Here is a 4,751-nt window from a genome sequence, read left to right as displayed (position 1 = left end):
ATTTATTCAACTGCAGTGCTGTGTACACAATTTAGTCCGAGCATGCAGTCACATAATGTATAATATATAGCAGGGCTGAAGACAGATAGGGGATCGTATAAACCACCCTAGCAAGAGTGCTCTCCAGCACATTTCAGGTATTATTTATATGTTCTGAAATTCAATGTTCAAAATGAAGGTGTTGCAGTTTCGTATTGCGTAAGCAGGATCCAGATATCATGAAAATTATTTTAGTGTAATGACAAACTACAAAAAAATGTGAATTGAATTAATAGATTAACATATTTAAGGGTGTAAATTTCACTACTCCTAACCTGTCCATGACCAAGTTTTTAAAGTACTAGATCATGCCAATTTTCTTAGGTTTTTCGTGCTTCAATTTTTTAATACATTCGCCCTATGTATATTTTTGTTCAACGTGTCTAAACCGTCTCAACACGCCTTTCTTAGTTTTGTCAACAATGCTTATCTCAGATTGAATTCATTCCTTTTTCCAAGAATTTGAGTGATCGCATTTCAATTGAATTCAGCTTTCCCTCATCCATTTTTTACCAACTCTACCATTCACTTTCATAAATTAATTAAATTTAATACATACGTAAAAAAAATAGCAATAATATGTGAACAAATATTTGAAAACACTGGAGTATAAGTTTTGTACTGACATTTCTTGGTGGAACTGCATTTTATATAATAAAATAAAAAGGATGTATTTTTTCCACATGAATTTTATTTGACCAGCAACCGGATTTTGTCGTAACCGACATCATCAGACCAGGTGGAATATTGTGAATAAAATAACTGGTCAAAATACAAATATGATAATTATTGAAAACTTTAGTATTAACAATAAAAAAATACCCTTGCCATTCAAATTGCCACAATTATTCTTATATAACAACAAAAAAACCTGGAACAATTGAAACATTGAGATTTGTGTAAGAATTGTTACATTTACACAGTTGTTTTGTGAAAAGCATGCTCGTCGTTGTAAATTCAATCGAGTCAGCTCACGATTCACATGTAAAAACGCCCTTCCATACCATGTTGTTGTCTTTTAACTAACACAATATAGGAACAGTGACAGTAAGAGGCTTTTCCAAGGCTTTCACTGCGGCTCCGAACTACTCTTGTGGTCAACTTGTAGAGCCTATTACGGTAAAAGCTTATGTCGGAAGCACGGTTGCATAAAGCTGAGCATTTGTGCTGGAGATAAACACAGCATTCAAAATAATTGAAACTACTTAGATAAAGTATTTAACTTCTATCGATTACATGTATAAGTTTAAACGTCGTAACATTGATGGTCTCAAAAATTATCTTTTGCAATGAAAGTAAGAATTTTTATTTCATTTGTTAAATACTATCATTTATAAAAATCTATTATGACACGCGTTTCGATGCATTCCACAGCATTTTCTAACACCGTAGGCGATGCTAATTCTAAATGTTAGAATTGTGACCTCAGGAATGTAGAATGGAAAGGAACTGTCATTTTTTTACTGAATTTATTGAACAATTGTGTGGCAAAACGATGTATGAATAGAAATAATGCAAGACTGAGATAAGTATTATCGATAAAATTAAGAAATGTGTGTTGAGATCGTTTGAGCGTGAGAATCGAATGAGTGAAAAAAGAGAAGTAAAACAAATTGATGTGGTTCGTTTATTATAATTTGGTTGATAATGGAAGCAGAGGAAGACCCAAAAAAACTTGGCATGATCCAGTTATTCAATAGTTTGAAAATTGTAAGGTCGGGGGGTTAACGAGCATACGACAGGTCGTCAGGCTTGTCAATATTCAGACATTTTTTTTTTGAATTACCTAACATCCAAGTGACTCTGAAATCTAGCTACGGCTTATGCAACACCGTTTATCATGTCCCTACTCAGGCTTCAACTTTATAAGTTTCATAGCCTATGCCTACTTGTGAGTGGATTTACTCTTTATGTTTAAAGTTACTATAATTTCATATAATTTATGAGTGAAAATTCTAGACAAAAACTCAAGAAATCAAGAAATATGTCATCAAGAATATGAAATCAAGAAACCGCAAAATGTTTTACCATTAATTTGGTCAAGTTAAAAATATTTCTTTTTAATTGCTCAGGGTATTTGCGATATATTTTTTTTATATTTACTTTCCCTATTTTCACCACCCTGCTTACAGACAAGAATCCAGCAAAAGATTCATCATATTAAAATATCATGATTAATTTTATTGTTATTTTATAAATTCTGCACCCATTAACTCGTATTTTCTTATAATCGCATGTATTTTAAATTGAGATTATACTATTAAAAATTAGCAAATCAAACAAATGTTTATATACATCAGAAAATAAAATTTAAAAACATTGAAATATTTTAACCTAAGAAGCCAGTCACTGAAAAATCTTTCTTGGGTTTATTTTCCACCTTACGTGCTGGATGCATTTTTACAACCCTTATGGAATGAATCCCGGATTTACTACCCCAACTACCTCGCTCACGACTGCTACCTTTATCGTGTCCAGTTTTCCCGCGAAACCTTATTTGATCAATAAACACGAATGTGTGGCCAGGTAAAAGCTTTCAGGGTGCATGGAAAGCAGATTCTTTACAAACCCTTTTAAAGATTTATTCCGCAAGAAGGATTATATCACAACTGATCTTCAATTTCGTTTATTATCAGATATTTTAATTTTATCCTTTTTTAATAAATTAAAATATTATCGTATAAAAAATCTTTTTGAAGAGAGAAACAAATGAAAACATCGAATCCTACATGAAAACGAATAAAAAAAAAACAAAATTTGATATGTGGATGATTTTTTTTACTTATTTATTTATATAAAAATATATTGAAATAAAATCACGATTTCAATAAAAATATAAAGTTATCATTGAAAATTAAAGTTTTTACTATTCATTAATTTTGCATAATTTTTGTGGAGTAATATTATGATTAAAATATTACTATTGTATTAGACCACTTTTTGAGATTATAAATGTAATCACGACCAATTTCAAGAACATTTTAAGTTCTTGAAACTAGTGGTGTTTCCATAATTATACTCAAATAAGTTGTTTTCTTCAAATGTTTTATTTTTTTATCGAAAGTTTATACGATAAAACAAAAAGCATAACCTATAATTTTAATATGAATGACTTATGACTTTGTGGTATGCTAATATTACACTCTCATATCATTCACCGTTGACCCTGTGTAATACCACATGAAACTTCATGTTCATCAGCTTCGGAATAACCATTCCATCTTCAGATCAACTTTAGACTATAGTGCTCGTATAGCTATGGTATGACACAAAGTGAAGGATGAATGACAAGAAATGTGTTGTATTACCATACAAAAAGTGGAAAATGCATTTTAAAAACAAACTGAAAAACAAAAAGAAACTGTATTTAGGTCCCGACGAGATTCGAACTCGTGATCTCCTGTTTACTAGACAGGCGCTTTGACCAACTAAGCCACGGGACCAGTTACGCATTTATTGAAAATTATTAAACATTATCTTCGTAAAAACTTATGACAGCTGACTTCATTACGATTTTATGTATTGTTTAATGACACATCGTAACTATAATACAAGCAGTATAATACTCTATTGTATAAAACGTACGATAGGTTGTAAAGAAAGACGTAAACGGTTCAAAAATAACAGTATCAGGAAAATGCATTTGTAATTGCAAAATTCTGTCGGCTTCGTAGCTTGGTTGGTATAAATGTGTTTTTAAGAGCACAAATAATAAGAGATTATTAATTCATATTTTTTATAGATTTGGCATTAACTTTGTGGATTGACATTTTGGTAATTAAAACAAAAACACTTGTATTATACAACTTTTGAGATTTATTTAATAACATTGATTGAAAACATGCTTTTCCAAAATATATCACCATTATTTTTAATGCTCTTAATATTTTATATTTGTATTTTACGTTTATTTATGTAAAATCACAAGTCATGTAAGTTTGTTCAATCGCTTCAATGTTTTTTGCTGATTCTTTGTGGCACATTTTATAAACCTTATCAAATGAATTTTAAACATTGTTTTTAACCATTTATTTTTAGTAATTTTTCCAAACGGTTTCGACATCGTCTGTTATTAATTTTCTGTCTGATATTTACAATACGTTCAACACTACATAATATTTCATTACAAATAAAGATAATCTTATTACAGGTTTTTCAACTGGAGTTTTATGTCTTCGTACTGTTTTCGTGTAATTTTCACAATAAAGTTTAATTACATAGGAAAATATAAAGAAACGGTTTAATTGTTTTACAGAAAAAAGAATTCCTGAATGGTTAAACGCAAGGGTCCCGTGGCTAAGTTGGTCAAAGCGCCTGTCTAGTAAACAGGAGATCACGAGTTCGAATCTCGTCGGGACCTAAATACATTATTTTTTGCTTTATATTATTATGCATTATCCTGTTGTTATAGTTTTAGTTTTTAAAATAATACCTAATTTCTTAAATGTCAACATCTAAAAGCAAAATAACAAATATTTCAAAATTTATTTAAAATACAGTCTCGCCCAATGACAGATCAGTAGCCTTGTATTTGCCCAAGGTGTTTTATATTTTTTTATCAGAAAATGCAACATCTTTTTTAATTTTCAAAAAAAATATTGAAAAAAAATCTCTCTGATGATAAATTCCTTTTTTATGTCTACGTGAAACATTAACATTAAGAAAGCTGTGTTGAGATGGTTTGGAAATGTGAAACGTTGATCAATATGAAG

The 4,751-nt window shown here is 30.0% G+C and overlaps 2 non-coding genes across 2 annotated transcripts; one reads left to right on the top strand and one right to left on the bottom strand.

The window, feature by feature from the left end:
• Window positions 1-3,408: 3,408 nt before the first annotated feature.
• On the bottom strand, window positions 3,409-3,482 carry TRNAT-AGU (transfer RNA threonine (anticodon AGU)). Its single transcript has one exon. It is a non-coding gene; the product is annotated as a tRNA-Thr (tRNA).
• An 843-nt stretch (window positions 3,483-4,325) lies between these two features.
• Window positions 4,326-4,399, top strand: TRNAT-AGU (transfer RNA threonine (anticodon AGU)). The gene has a single exon. It is a non-coding gene; the product is annotated as a tRNA-Thr (tRNA).
• Window positions 4,400-4,751: the final 352 nt, after the last annotated feature.

Source organism: Brachycentrus maculatus, unplaced genomic scaffold, assembly GCF_059751285.1.
Source record: "Brachycentrus maculatus isolate JH-2025_06_01 unplaced genomic scaffold, ASM5975128v1 h1tg000096l, whole genome shotgun sequence".
NCBI classification, from domain to species: Eukaryota; Metazoa; Arthropoda; class Insecta; order Trichoptera; family Brachycentridae; genus Brachycentrus; species Brachycentrus maculatus.
This window is presented reverse-complemented; position numbering and strand designations above follow the sequence as displayed.